This window comes from Corvus hawaiiensis, chromosome 3 (assembly GCF_020740725.1).
Source record: "Corvus hawaiiensis isolate bCorHaw1 chromosome 3, bCorHaw1.pri.cur, whole genome shotgun sequence".
NCBI classification, from domain to species: domain Eukaryota; kingdom Metazoa; phylum Chordata; class Aves; order Passeriformes; family Corvidae; genus Corvus; species Corvus hawaiiensis.
Genome location: NC_063215.1, coordinates 23,232,268 through 23,246,961, shown reverse-complemented (window position 1 = coordinate 23,246,961; position 14,694 = coordinate 23,232,268). Strand labels below are relative to the sequence as shown.

The window sequence follows — 14,694 nt, the reverse complement described above, 5'->3', positions numbered from 1 at the left end:
TGAAATGCTGAATAAATGAATTACATTATGTCAAGGAATGTACAATCTATATGTACTTTCATAATTACAGAACATACGTTTCCTGTGCAGCTTTTTGGAAGACTTCTTGATTTCTTTAAAGTAGTTAAGCAAAAGAATGTTTATCTCACCATTAATAAGTGAAAATATTTAGCTGCAGAAAAGATAAATTTGCTGCATGCTTTCATAGCATATTGTTGAGATGTTGTAGCGGGTTGGGTTTGAACCGGCTTGCTAACCTATGACAGATGTAAATACTGTTGCTTTGCAAAATTAATTAAGTTCATTTTTTCTTAAAGATAATTCAGTGTGCCTCAGTAAAGACATATATTCAGGAAAACCAGGCAAAAGTACAAAACTATCATATTGAGAAAGATTTTACCATAGTGGGACTTCTCTGAACAGAAAGGGCTGTTTTTAAGTTCCAAACTGAACTCTTATATTTTATTTAGAATAGCCATTAGAAGTGAATTTTTTTTCCTGGAAGACCTTTGACTTTAAAGTCACTGCATTTTATAGAAATTATTAAATCACTTTGCATTTTTAAATATAGAAAAGCATTTAAATTATGGGAAATGTCTTAAAATTTCATCTACTCAAATTATATTCAGTAGTGTATTGTCTTGTTGATTTTGTAAAACACAGTATATTTTTGTAAGAGAAAAATTAAATATACATTAAAAAAAGTGTAATTACTACTAATAGAGGATAGTATAGGCATCTTAAAGCTTTCTTTCTTCAGTTATTTTTTTTTTTTCCTTGAATTGTCAAAAATTTAATTAAGGAGTGTTTTTCATATTTATAATAAAATGATGGTGGCAATCTCCTTGCTGATTGCAAGAAAGTTTAACCATAATAATAGAAAAATTGGTACTGACTATGCTATTAAACTGCCTAGTGTATATTTTCTGTGAAGACTCAAACTTACCTATGAGAAACAGTAAACCCCCATCTGCTACAATAATGCACAAGTTCTCTTCATTCTATACAATGTATATATCCCAGTGAATTTAAAATTTTAGTAGTGCAGAAATTAATGAGATTGGTTTGGATTAATTTATTATTCTGTTCACTGGACTTGAAAAACCACTGCTATTAAGTAGTGTTCTATGGGCAGGTTGCTAGTTCATCAGACACAAGAAGGAATTGCACACGCAGGCAGATAAATTATGTTACATTCAAAATTAAGAGGTCCAAGTAAACACTTGGAGCTTTCACCTAGAAAAAAATCCACACTTGTTACATTCAGCTGAGTGGAAGGCAAAGAGACATACTAACAGACACTGAAAATCACAGCATGGGGAAAAGAGGTGTAACTTTTACGTCTTTCATTTTGGACGGGATGGGCAATATTGAATGAGTTGTCTTTTTATTGATCTTGGATTTGTCTAGCAGTGCAACCAAGGAAGAATTTTCTTAATTTCATGTCTCTTGGAAAGACTGTAATTGCTTTAGGACCATGATGAAATTGAGACTTATTTAAGGCTTACAGTATTGTTAGGTTGCTTTCACATAATGTATACATCATCTTTATGAGTATTGGGATTTTTATCTCCAAACAACTGCATCTGGAGTTAGCACACACCCCTTCAGTTAATAAAAGATGTGAAAGAAAATCCTTTTAGTTTACAGACTCTCTGAAATGGAACCCTACTTCTTTTTTTAAAAAAAATCTTTCTAGGATTTTGAATCCATGAACTTTAAAAAAATAAATTACCAAAATAATTTTCAAGTTTCCAGAGCAGTGAAATTATTTTAAGATATGGTGAAAGTTTTGAAGATTCTTACCCTTGACTTTTCTTGGAGTTACGAATAACAGAACTCTTTGAGAATTGAATTGTGTATTGAAGGTCTGATTTTAAGATTACATTGAGGAATCCACTCTTTTGACTGGCAGATTTGAAAATATTTACCAGCGTGCTTAGGGTCCTGTTGATTTTCTTTTCCAAGGAAGCAGACAGATCATGACATGTTGTTACTCTGTATTTTAAATTACTTTTGACTTACTCTAAAAGTGAATTTGTGGTCTCCTATCAGGTTAGTTTGCAAATAGAATTTTACAAGATAAGACAGTGTTTTCTCTTAACATTCAGTGCAGTTTGAAGACAATAATGTAGTTAAAGAAGTTTCCTAGGAGATATCCTTCCAAAGAAAAACACCCCCCCCCAAAAAAAAAACTCCACCAAACAAAAACGAACAGAAAACCCAACAAAACAAAACAAAGAAACAAATAAAAACCACCCAAAAACCACCCCAAAAACGATGGGCAGGAATATTTTAAAGATTTTTTTTTTTTTTAAATAGACACATTTTCCAAATTTTGCATTCTGGTGCTGGGGTGGGGGCAGATTTTTAATGCCAACTCAAAATGAAAACAAATTTCAACATCCTATAGAGACAGTTGCCTCATTCCAGGTCTCAGCCAACTATATCAAGATCATTTTTAGTTAAATATTTTTCCAACATTTATTTGCCTTTTTCTGATCAATACAGAAATCTAAATTTGATTCTTCTCCTGTTCAGAGGTATTTCTTCTTATTTTGAAGAGTTGATTTTCTTCCTTAACCATTTATTTGTTTCCTCTGTATCCCACTACTGTAGCTTTTGGTCAGCATTCTACCGAGTAATTTATTAGACTTTTAGTACTTGCAAATACAACTTTATGGTGCTCTTCTGACTCTGTGTCAAGTACATGCTGTAACTCTTTACAGCTCTTCATTGTTTGAGTTCTTCTGTTATGCAGTTTCTCAGCTTTCTAGAATCAGTTACTTTGAACTTTTTTGAGGATTTACCGATCTGCTCTCTTTACCTCTTTCTTACTGTTAGTATAATCTCTTTAGTATGTACTAAGCATGGATCTACCCCTTGCTGTTTCAATTCCTTCTCCAGACTGTGGATACTTACTGCCTTGGATTTCCTGCTGCTTTCACTGTTTTATGGTCATATTGCAAGGGCTCCATTTTTCAGCCCCAGTGTCTATTGGAGGGCAAGGTTTTTTGCATTATTACATTGTTGTTTCAGCAATGATACATAATTTTGCCCAATATTTTCCTGACTGATTGCTGATTGCAGTATAGTAGATGTGCCATGGGCTGCAATATTGCTAAGTTTAATGACCTGGTAGATAAAGACTGTGTCCCAATTCATGCTGAATGAAATAACATCACTTTGGAGTGGAGTTATACCAGATTTAAGTAAAAGTGTTGAAGAAAATGTCTTCTACATTAATACATCTATTTCTGAGACTGAGCCTTTTGGTAAAACTGATAAACACAGATCAAAACCACTTTCTATATTGAGTTTCGATGTCTCATTTGAGCATTAATTACAAGAAGTTTTGACTCTTGTTTTCTATAAACTGGAGGTAGGGATGGAAGAGGGATGCATGGGATCAATGCATGGGCACTGGAATCATCTGCCCAGGGAGGTGGTGAAGTCGCTGTCCCTGGATGTGTTTTAAAAAAGACTGAACGTGGCACTCAGTGCCATGGTTTAGTTGATGAGGTGCTGTTAGGTCATAGGTTGGACTTGATGATCTCAAAAGTCTTTTCCAACATAGTACATTCTGTGACTTTCTGTGATTCTGTAATACTCGTCTCAGGATGAAAGCATCCAAGAACAAATTTCCTGCCACACAGGAAAGTACTGTATTTCCTGGCCAGTAAGAAAAGCTAACCGAAGGAGCAATCTTAATGCTTCTAGTGTTATTTTCTGTGGTATTTGTTTTTTTTTTCTCAGGCGATTTCTAAGATTATGTGCCAGAAAACACCAAATGCTTAAGTTTTTTCCTCATAAGGCCATTGTCACAAATACACGCTGACAGTTATTATTTCTTATTACTTACCTTCCCTCTGACCTTCCTTCCATGCTGTTTTTGAGCAAAGGAGACTAACTACTGAGCTTTATCTGTCTTCAGTATCTCATATTTGCTTTCAGGATATCAGCTAGATTCACACTACTGAGATTTAGCTGTAGGATGTGAATTTTATGAGCCTCATATGGATCTAAGTATGACATATTAAGTTGGAAATGGCAATTTAGGGAAAAAAACAACAAGTAAGACTTCTGGAAAGGAGCTATAGGAGCATACACAGGAAAGAATGGAAAAGCTGAAGAAGGAGACTCAGCAGTATATTTGCTGTGATATTGTCTTTGATTTTACAATAAGTCCATAATTCAGAAAGACAGTTGGAATATATAGGATGGTAATGCAATGCTCAAGGCAAACAAAAGTTTCAGTGTCCAAAAAAAGTGTCAACAAAAAACCAACAAAAAAAGCAAAAATTACAACCTTCAAAGTGATCAAAATGAGTTTGTTAAATACAAAAACGTATGCCATTTAAAGAGTTTTAATGCTTCTGTTTCCTCATGTTCTAATACCAGATTGAGGACACTTTCAAAAAAGAGCAATATGTAATATTTTCGCTGTGATATGTTTCTTCTGTATCTGCTTGGGTCAGAACTATATAAATCCATTATTTTGACTCTTTAGTTGAATACTTACTGCAGCAAAAGTATTTACCTTCCTCATAGATACACTTTTCCAGACTGTATATCTGAAAAATTCTTCTTTATTTTGGCCTATATCTTGCAAAAAAAATCTAGGCTATTTATCTTTGAATTTCTTATTTTATAGCTAAAACAATCCCCTACTCAAAAAATACACCCCTTCCCCCTCAAAGCACTGTCCAAATGCTTCTTGAGCTCTGCCAGGCTTGGTGCTGTGACCACTTCCCTGGAGAGCCTGTTCGGTGCCCAAACACTCTCCGGGTAAAAAACCTTTTTCTAATATTCAACCTAAACCTCCCCTGGCACAGCCTCAGGCTATTCCCTCGGGTCCTGTCACTGTTCACCACAGAGAAGAGATCAGTGTCTGCCCCTCCTCTTCCCCTCACAACAATGGGGTCTCCCCTCAGTCTCCTCTTCTCCAGGCTGAACAGACCAAGTGACCTCAGCCGCTCCTCACACGGCTTCCCCTCAAGGCCCTTCACCATCATTTTGCCCTTCTTCAGACACCCTCTTATAGCTTAATATCATTTTATTTTGCTGTGTCCAAAACTGTACACAGTATTCAAGGTGAGGCCTCATCAGTGCAGAGCAGAGTGGAATAGTTGGGCAGCAGAATCTCCCTTTCCAGATTTTTAAATGTGATGACCCTGTGTGAATTTCATACGTTAGAAGTGGTCTGAGTCAGAATAAACCGGTGACATTGCAGAAGTTGTGCCTTCACATATATGAGAAAGAACTTAGTCCAGTTCTGTGTGGAAAAAAGAAGAGATTATTGATCAGACTCTTGGAAATAATGTAAAAATAAAAATAAGTAAACTTAGCAAATATCAGTAGGAAATCTTAGTGTGATTCTATGATAATTATGTTTCTTGTTTACTGCATGTTTATTGTTTGAAGAGAAAACTGGTTGTAGTATTTATGATATTTGGTTAAACGGAAGGTAGTGCTACTTGCTGTGTGGTTGAATTTCAGTAAATTCATAAGTAAAACCAAATCTGTGTTCAAAAATATTCTAACACTTACTGATTTTTTTTTTCAATGTTGCATATATTTCAAGGAGAAATGTACTGTTTCTACTTGAGTGTATACTGGTATTTACTGTTGGTTTTATACATAATTACAATTTGGCAAGTCCTAGTTATTCAAAGAATTGTGGAATTGTTTAGGTTGGAAAAGACCTTTAAGGTGCTTGAGTCCAGCTCTTAACCCAGCACTGCCAAGCCTACCCCTAAACCATGTCTCTGAGCATCATCTTTAAATGCCTCCAGAAATGCTAATTCAACCAAATCTCTGGGCAGCCTCGCCAAATGGTTGGCCACCCTTTCAGTGAAGATATTTTTCCTAATATTCAATCTAAATCTCACCTGGCACAATTTGAGGCCATTTCTTCTCGTCCTATTGCTTGTTATCTGGGAGATCAACCCCTGCCTGGCAACAACCTTCTTTCAACCAGTTGTAGAGAGTGATAAGGTCTCCTCTGAGCATCATTTTATCCAGACTAAACAACTCCAGCTCCCTCATCCATTCTTCATTAGACATTGATGCATTAATGACAAATAATAATCTTTGTGCACGACAACATTTCTTAAAATTTATTGCAGGTTTCTTATATTGAAAAGCTTTATGTAATGGAGAAATCTAAAATTGATATGAAATTTCACATCCGATCAAATTATTGTCTCAAAAAAATCTGACTTTTTTGAGATAAAACAATTTCAATAATAAATCTCAATTTGTTAAAGATAATAGACTGGATTACCTCTTTTTTAGTAATTGGAGTGTGTTTTCTTTCACTTTCCATTTAATGGACTCTACTGATTTAAAGGATAAACAAGAACTATTTTTTAAAAACAATTGAGTGTTTTTTATTAATTGTAATTATACCAGGTAGCCTAAAACTCAAGTATTTTCCAGCTTATTTTAATAGTTTCTGGGTGCTCATGTTCACAGACTTTAATCAGTGTTTAAATCACAAAACAATATACTGATTTGGTCTTTAAAGATGTGGGGCATCCTCTTCTTGATTACCAGCTGTAAATTGTTTAAGAGGTTAATGTATCTGCATGAAGCTGTTCCCACACTTGTTCTCTCAAAGGCCTTCTCTTTGCAGTTTTCATCATGTCTTAGAGCTATAGTGACACCTTTATTATAGTAAAGGAAGCATACTCGAATTAAGATCTGTGTAGTAATTCCACTGATGCACATAGAAAGGAACCACTGGACAGGCTCCTACCTTCGGAAGGGGGCATGGTGAAGAAGCTTCTTTTCCATGACATGGAAAGGCATGTCATTTCTTTCAATTGTCTTCCCTTGGGAAAATAGAGCCTAAAGCATCGCTGGCACTTTACTACGTAAAAATTAAAATCACAGTGGGGATCATCATGCCTTTTCAGATTTTCATGCCTTTCAGAAAAAGGAAGCACCTGTTAACGATGATCATCCCTTTCCTTTCAAGATGGCAGGAAAGAAGACAGATTTCACAGCATAGTTTTCCTCTTCATCCCCATTGGTGGTAACTTTCCTCATTACAACAAAAAGAAATATTTTTAATCTAGTGAAGAGCTTAGTAATTTAAATAAGTTATCACTGGAACATAATTTACTTAGTGGTATTTCTGAAACGTGTATAAGCAAAGACCTGTGCGCCATAGTAAAGTATTCAGGATTGAAGTGAGTCATAAACAGAGGCTTCACTGCAAGAATGATGTTTAGGTCACTCTAGTTGCTATGAAAGTTTAAAATGGAGACCAGATCATTAGAGAAACTCACCTTTCTGCCTGAGGAGGAAAACATCTTAGGAGGAGTTCATTCATCACTAAGCAGTTCTCATTTTAGATTTGGTATTGAAATGGGTGGAAGATAGTGACAGATCATGTGAAATGTGAAGTTTGACACTATGGAAATAAGAAATTTACATTTTCTCTGCACTCCAAGATTCATTCTTCTCCTATGGTTGCTCTGTTTTGCAAAGCACCAGACCTCTCTTTTCATGGAGTTCACAGACTGTGATGGAGAGTTTTGTTCATGCAGATTTCAGCCTCTCTGCAGATGTCATTCTTCTAAGCACCATCCTCCATACCTGGCAAGAAAGTACAAGTGAAGAAGATAAAAAAATCTAATTTATTTATTCAATCAAAATCCAGAAGTTTCTAGAAGGCAAACTTAAGGATTTTAAGTAAAGATGAAAAACACATTGTTTAACAGCTTTCTTGACTTCACATGAACATCTTGCAGAAACTTGCATCTGCAGAGCATGAGCAGAATCTCAGCAGGTGGGAAAATGAAGGGGAGATAGGACAAGATGCAAGTATTGCCTCCAGTTATCCTAAGAGAATAAATTAGGCTATGTTTACATTAGCATTAGTAGTACAGTGCACCACAAGCAGCTTTATACCGCAAAACAATTAGCGCTAAGGGCATGAGGTTCACACTGTGTATATTTCAGAGTTTTTACTGTGGACTGTTTCTGCTTCTTTAGGCTGAATGCCTGTTACTGGCTGGAGAACACCTTCCAGCTTACTTTTATGCAAAAAGAGATGAACTTACCTGCTTTGAGACTGCTCTGTGAGGCAAATCAAAGCACAGTAAGAGCAGATGACTGGAGATTGTTTCTGAAGTGCACCCTTGATCAAAGCCTTGATGTGAATGTATTTTTAATCTGCTGGTACAACCATCATAACACAAAGAAAAGCCTGATATTTGCAGACACTTTTTACATGCAGGGCTTCATTGGGTCAATGGACAAACAAATGAAGACTCAGAAATGTCCTTTTAAGATTTTATATTATCTTCATGAAATTCAAACACAAATCCCACACAACAAAGTAGTTTCAGAACCTGATTTATTCAGGACATTGCTTATAATGAATATATTCTTGCTACCCCCTAGTTGTTTGTTGGTTCACTAAGTTGTTTTTTTTCCAAGGCAAAGAACGCACTTAGGTAGAGTATGCACACTGTCAGAGTATATGTGTCATGTTTTAATTCAGTCTTCCACACAATTAACATAATTCTTGGTACTGTTCTATCAGACTGTTAACAGCCTTCTGAATGATCATTCTTTTTAATTGAAGCTTTTGAAATATTTTATGTCTACAGTGCTTTTCTCTGTAATTAGGTGATTTTAAAGAGACACATAGATTATATTTGCCTTATGGTATCTTTCAGGAAAAGGTATTGCATGCATGCTATTACATATATGCAAACCTATATGTAGAAAACTAAATGCTTACAAATTTTATTTTCTACATTAGCCAGTTACTAACTCTGTCAAATTAGCAGACTTTCTGCTCTGATGTTATCTAAAGGGAAAATATGTGTTCGTTTTTTCATCAAACAACTATGACCAGGGAAAGCTACACAGTAATTCCTGAATATATGTCCTGAAGCAGATACCTCACTGACAGTCTGACAAATAACTCTTTTAGCTATATTTAAAAGAGTGAGAGAGCAATTACCCGAAGCACCTTTAGGCACAAATGGGTAAAGATCTACATTTAGGTGTTTTAGAGCACATTTCAGTTACTGCACCATAGACTTCTTACACCTTAAGTAATCCTTCCTGGCCTCCAGCTTCTGCTTCAGTAAATTGTGGACCTCTCACAGATTCTGTATCTCCAGGCAAAGTGAGGATTTCACATTACACTCTCAAATTACACTACCCAACTATTTAGATTTATATGGAATTCCATCCCTAGTACTGATTTCTGAAAAAATTCTATTTACTTTGAGCATTTTCTTTTTTTTTCCTCTTAAAAATGAAAAAAAGCGCCTTCTTAAAAAAGTCATATTACAGATCTTTTGGACATGTCTTGTTGCTGTGCAGTTCTTTGGGTTTGAACAATATCCATACCTCTACAACTACAGAAGAGTCAGGAGGACAATCCAGGGAACTATGGACCTGTCAGCCTGACCTTGGTACCAGGAAAGTTCATAGAGCAGATCATCTTAAGTGCCATCATATGGCACATACAGAACAATCAGGGATTTATGAAAATCAGGTCGTGCTTAACCAAGTGTCCCAGTTTGAGATAAATTCAGAGGAATGTCCAAACTGAATGTCCTCTGCTAGGTTTCAGTCGCCCCTCCCCCACCAGGTTCAGAAAGAATTTTCCTCGGAGGAAAGTGAAAGGAAAAAAACCTATTTATTTAACAGACACAATGCAGAATGGGAAAAGAATAATGCTAAATAATAAAACCTCTCACTGTGGAGATAACCTGGTAAATTTTCAGTCCTTTCTGTGGGTGTGGTCTCTGTCTTTCTCTCTTCAGGGCTGGGTCAGCATGGGCCCCCCTCCAGGCCAACAGTGTAGGGTCTCCTGGTGTGTTCTGAACATTTCCAGAAGAGAAGAAGAAGAAGCCAAAGTCCCAGGAAAAAAAAAAAATCTTACTCCCCATCTCTCTCCAGAGAAACAGAGCCAAAAGCTGGCTGAAAACCAGCAAAGGGTGCTTCCTCCGCTCTTGCTGCCACAGTAGCGTGCAGAGGAGTAGTGTGACCTTGGAGCACAAACTGCTTTGAAAAGTTCATCTGGCTTTTTTTTTCTCCTTCTCTTGCACCCAGTTTTAAAGACACAGAAAGGCACAAGAACCATATCTGGGCATAGAGCGGTGATAGGGGATACACATAATAAAGTCACCTCAAGACACCAACCTGCTCTCCTTTTATGACAAGGTGACCTGCTTAGTAGATGAGGGAGAGAATGTGAATGTTGTTTTTCCAGACTTCAGTAAAGCCTTTGACATGGTCTTCCACAACATTCTCCTGGAGAAACTCACTGCTCATGTCTTGGATGGATGTGCTCTTCACTGGGCGAAAAACTTGCTGGATGGCTGGGCCCAGAGAGTGGTGGTCAGTGGAACGAAATCCATTTGGTGGCCAGTCATTAGTGTTTCTTGGGACTCAGTATTGGTGATGGTCCTGTTTAATATCCTTATCAACAATCTGGATGAGGGGATTGAGTGCACCCTCAGTCAGTTTGCAGATGGCACCAAGTTGGGTGGGAATGTAGATCTGCTGTAGGGTAGGAAAGATCTACAGAGGGATCTGGACAGGCTGGATTGATGAGCAAAGGACAACTGCATGAGGTACAAGGTGAAGTGCCAGGTTCTGCCCTTGGGTCATGACAACCCCATGCAGCACTACAGTTTGGGGGCTGAGTGGCTGGAAAGCTGCCTGGCAGCAAAGGATCTGGGGGTTCTGGTTGACGGCTGGCTGAACATGAGCCAGCATGTACCCAGGTGGCCAAGTAGGCAAATGGCATCCTGACCTGTATTAGCAATAGTATGGCCTGAAAGGAAGTTGTAGCAAGATGGGGTCAACTTCTTCTGCCATATCTGAAAGGAAGAAACAAGAGGAAATAACCTGAAGTTGCACCAGGGAAGGTTCAGTTTAGATATGAAAAAAGAAAATCACTTCAAGAGTGTTTAGGCATTGGAATAAGTTGCCCAGAAGGTGGTGGAGTCAATGTCTGGAAGGGTTCAAGAGGTGCCTGGATGTGTCACTTGGGGATGTGGTTTAGGGGTGATTATGTTGGTGCTAGACAATGTAAGAGTTGGACTAGATGATCTTGAAAAACACTTGTGTGGTCATTTTTAGTTGGTTACTTCTTTCCTTTTGTCGCTTTATGAGTCCTGTGGATTGGCCAACTGTATCTATCTCTGGAGTGTTGTTTCAAAGATACTGAAGAATTATTTTATAAAGTCTTATGATCATTTAAGCTTTGAAACATTTTTTATTGTACCTATGTTGGTAAGAGACTATGTTTTCAGCATAATTACTTTTAATCCATGTTTTTTAATTAAACAAATCAAAATACAACTCCTGAATTGGATTTACAATAACATGGTAAAATAATGAGTGAGGTGGTATTTTTATTACAGCACCAGTTTTATGGTAATTTAGTATAATCACTTGAAGTATGATAAGCTTTATAATTCTAGTTGTACCCGTGCTGACCCAGGGAATGGACCAGATTACTTCCAGAGGTCACTTTCAATCTAAATGATTCTTTGATTAACCAAAGTGATTTCAACACTGTGAATATTTTTGTGTTCATATATGCATTTTGCAAATTTCTCAGGTACTAGACATTAATTTCCATTCCTACCGACATAAGAATTATCAAGTTTATGTTTGTGGCATTTCAAGTGTAACAGAATATTTATAGACAATTTTAAAGAAATTGCAACTTGTCATTTAAGCCCTGTAAAATGCTAATTATAATTCCTGAAGGTATGTGATTATTTGAACAGTATTTTGAAAAAGAAGGGCCAAAAAAGAATATTTTTTACAAGTTTTAAGAATGTTTTACAATAAAAGTATGGCATTATGCAGGAATTGTAATTCTTACTTGTAAATATCTCACTCAGCTGGGTATATCACTAGTATTTGGACTTAATTGTGTCTGGTCTTTTCCTTGTTAAAACAGTTAAGAAATGAGTACTTAAAAATCAATAATATCTTTAAGATACTAAATTAATACTTTTATTCTAGAAATCCATTTTAGTAATTCAAATTATTTTATGTTCCCAAACCCAAAGAATAAGGTCCATTACTTTTAAAAATTATATGACAGCTTTAATAGACATGAGTAATATTTAGAGATATGGTTTGAATATGTAAATATTGTCTTCAGCTTTTATTTTAAGTTCACTGTTGGGCAGCTTCATCATATGGGGATCAAAGATTTGTGTAGTGTTTTTGACCCTTGTAGTATTGTTCTAACATATCATTTTATTGTGAATAAATAAATGTCAGTTTGACATATAATTAATTCGCTTCACCTTCAAGAAATACCCTGCCTTCTTATTCTACTTGAATAAGTCAGATAAAATTTATAACATGAAAGATACAGTCATAGCTGTCAACCATTAGGGCAGTGATATACTACTACTACTACTACTACTACTACTACTACTACTACTACTACTGACTATTATTTTCTTTATTGAGCTCTGTACGTATTAGGGTCTAAAAACTTTGAAAATTATACAGATCAAATTTTTACTTTTTTTTTTTCCCCCACTTCTCTCAATGCATTAGAATTCAGAGAACCTGTAATTGGTTTCACAAATTAGTGTTCTAAATTCAAAAGTCCTGAGGAAATCTTCCTCAGGGTTGTAAGCTGATTCCTTGTGTCTCCACCTGAGGCAGAAAACTGATCAGTCTATATATGTCTTGTAATTCAAAGAAATCTTCTACTGGCAGTTATTGACTGGTGTGGTTTGAATCAGATTCAATGAAACCGGGAGACAGAAAAAGGTAATGGGTATTATTGACATTCAGAATACTGATCTCTCTGACAAAAGTACAACTTTTTTTGTGCAGTGTAAAAATGCTAATATCACAGTCCCAAGGTCCCTGATGAGCCATAATGGGCAGACTTAATCTCCATGAGCCATTTCCTGACACTTTGTACATATTCATATTTGCCCTTGGTTCAGGTTTTTAGATTATCTTTGCAATGACATAATGAAAAATGTTTTTAATAAAAAGAGAGAAGTGCTATTCTGTACAGAAATAGAGACAAAAAGAAAATTCTAAAACAAATGTTTTGATTGTAGCACTTCTGAATAGTCTTTTATAATAATGGATAGTTTGTAGTAATAGAAACAAAATTGATATATGCTTGCATTACAATTTTCTAGATAATACAGAATATATTGGAAAATTAAGAAATATTTTATTCTATCATTTCACACTTTTTTTTATCCGTGATATATGTTTCTGTGATGTATTTTCCTTAGGGAAAAATATTTAATTTAAATAAACCTCCCTGAATATTAGTATCAGAAAGACAAAATTGGTCTTATTGCAGCTGCCATATTGTCTCCAGATTAAAATATATTTCCATACAAAGTAAAATGAAAAACACCTAAAGAATTAATATGCCAGTAAAGCTTTTATTGAAATCATTAGAATATATCTAACTCTCTAAACCTATCTATAACCTTTTTATGGAGGCACAGTATATCTAGAGATGTAATTCAAGTTTTTTTTATTTAGCTAATAAAAATGTCTACCAAATAGACACTGATAGTGATAAAGAGAGAATAAAATAGATTGGAAACGACCTTATAGATCCATATTTAGAATTAATAACATTAGGGTAGTCTCAAATGTCTTTATTTTTTAGTATTGTTATCTAGATTTCTAATTCATAAAGAACCTTGGTTTTTTTCTTTGAAAAAGTGATTAAAGGGCAGGGATATAAACAGAATAAGTTTTTATTATGTCACATCTGCATTTTGAAATGTTTCCTGAATAATTTATTACATGTAAAAATTTCCTGTGATAGAAAAAGCAAATGTTGAACTTTGAATTGACATCAAACATAGTTTATTTCATTTCACTCAATCTTTCTGGCAGTTTATGTCTCTTAAGAACAGGGAAATGAGAGCTGCACAATAAGGTCTTGGCCATCTTATTGGCAAGTATTAAGTTCTTCCTTTAGACACAAATGAACTCTTGGTTAAAGCAAATAATAGTGGAAACCAAACAGAAGGAGCAGGCGTTGTGGAACCAAACCAAAAATAACATTAACAATTTTCTCTATATCTACTCTTTATTTTGTTACTAGTGTCTTTTTAGTGAGTATCAGTGCATAAAGAGTTATTTGCTCCTACCAATAAGACATACATTTTTATCATTTCTTTAGTCTTTGTTTGTTCAGATTTGAGATGCAAAGGCTACATATTTATCAGAACTCTGTTGTGCTTGGTAGAAATCAGGCACCTGTTCTGTTTTGTTCTTTCGGAGATAAACTTGACTTATATTTAGTTTTAAGAATGACCAGCTTTGAAAATAATTGTTTTCATCTGCCTCCAGTTTTATTTTGTAGTTTGAGAAGGGATAGAGATTAATTTGTGCATAAATCTTTGCCAAAGATTTCATATTAGTGTATTAGTGTCTTAACTTTTCACCTTTCTTATTCAGCATATTGGACATTGCCATTAAAGCAGCTTGTAGAAGTTTTGCAGAGCAGAACAACTGAAACATAAAAAAGAAAAAAAAAAAAAAAAAAAAAAAGAAAGAAAAAAAAATATCCCAAAAGTACTTTGTGCTCAGTTTCCTGTCACCTGTGCCTGTGGAACAAAAAGTAAAAATCACCTGATGTGCCAGATTTCAGTTTACATGATACTTCTATATTTCCTGAAATCTGTCACTTTT

General features: G+C 35.4%; 1 protein-coding gene across 2 annotated transcripts in view; it reads left to right on the top strand.

Annotated features, from left to right (window-relative positions):
* CSMD1 (CUB and Sushi multiple domains 1) overlaps window positions 1-14,694 on the top strand; it is a 1,116,955-nt gene that overhangs the window by 783,127 nt on the left and 319,134 nt on the right. The gene's annotated exons all lie outside the window — the stretch shown is intronic.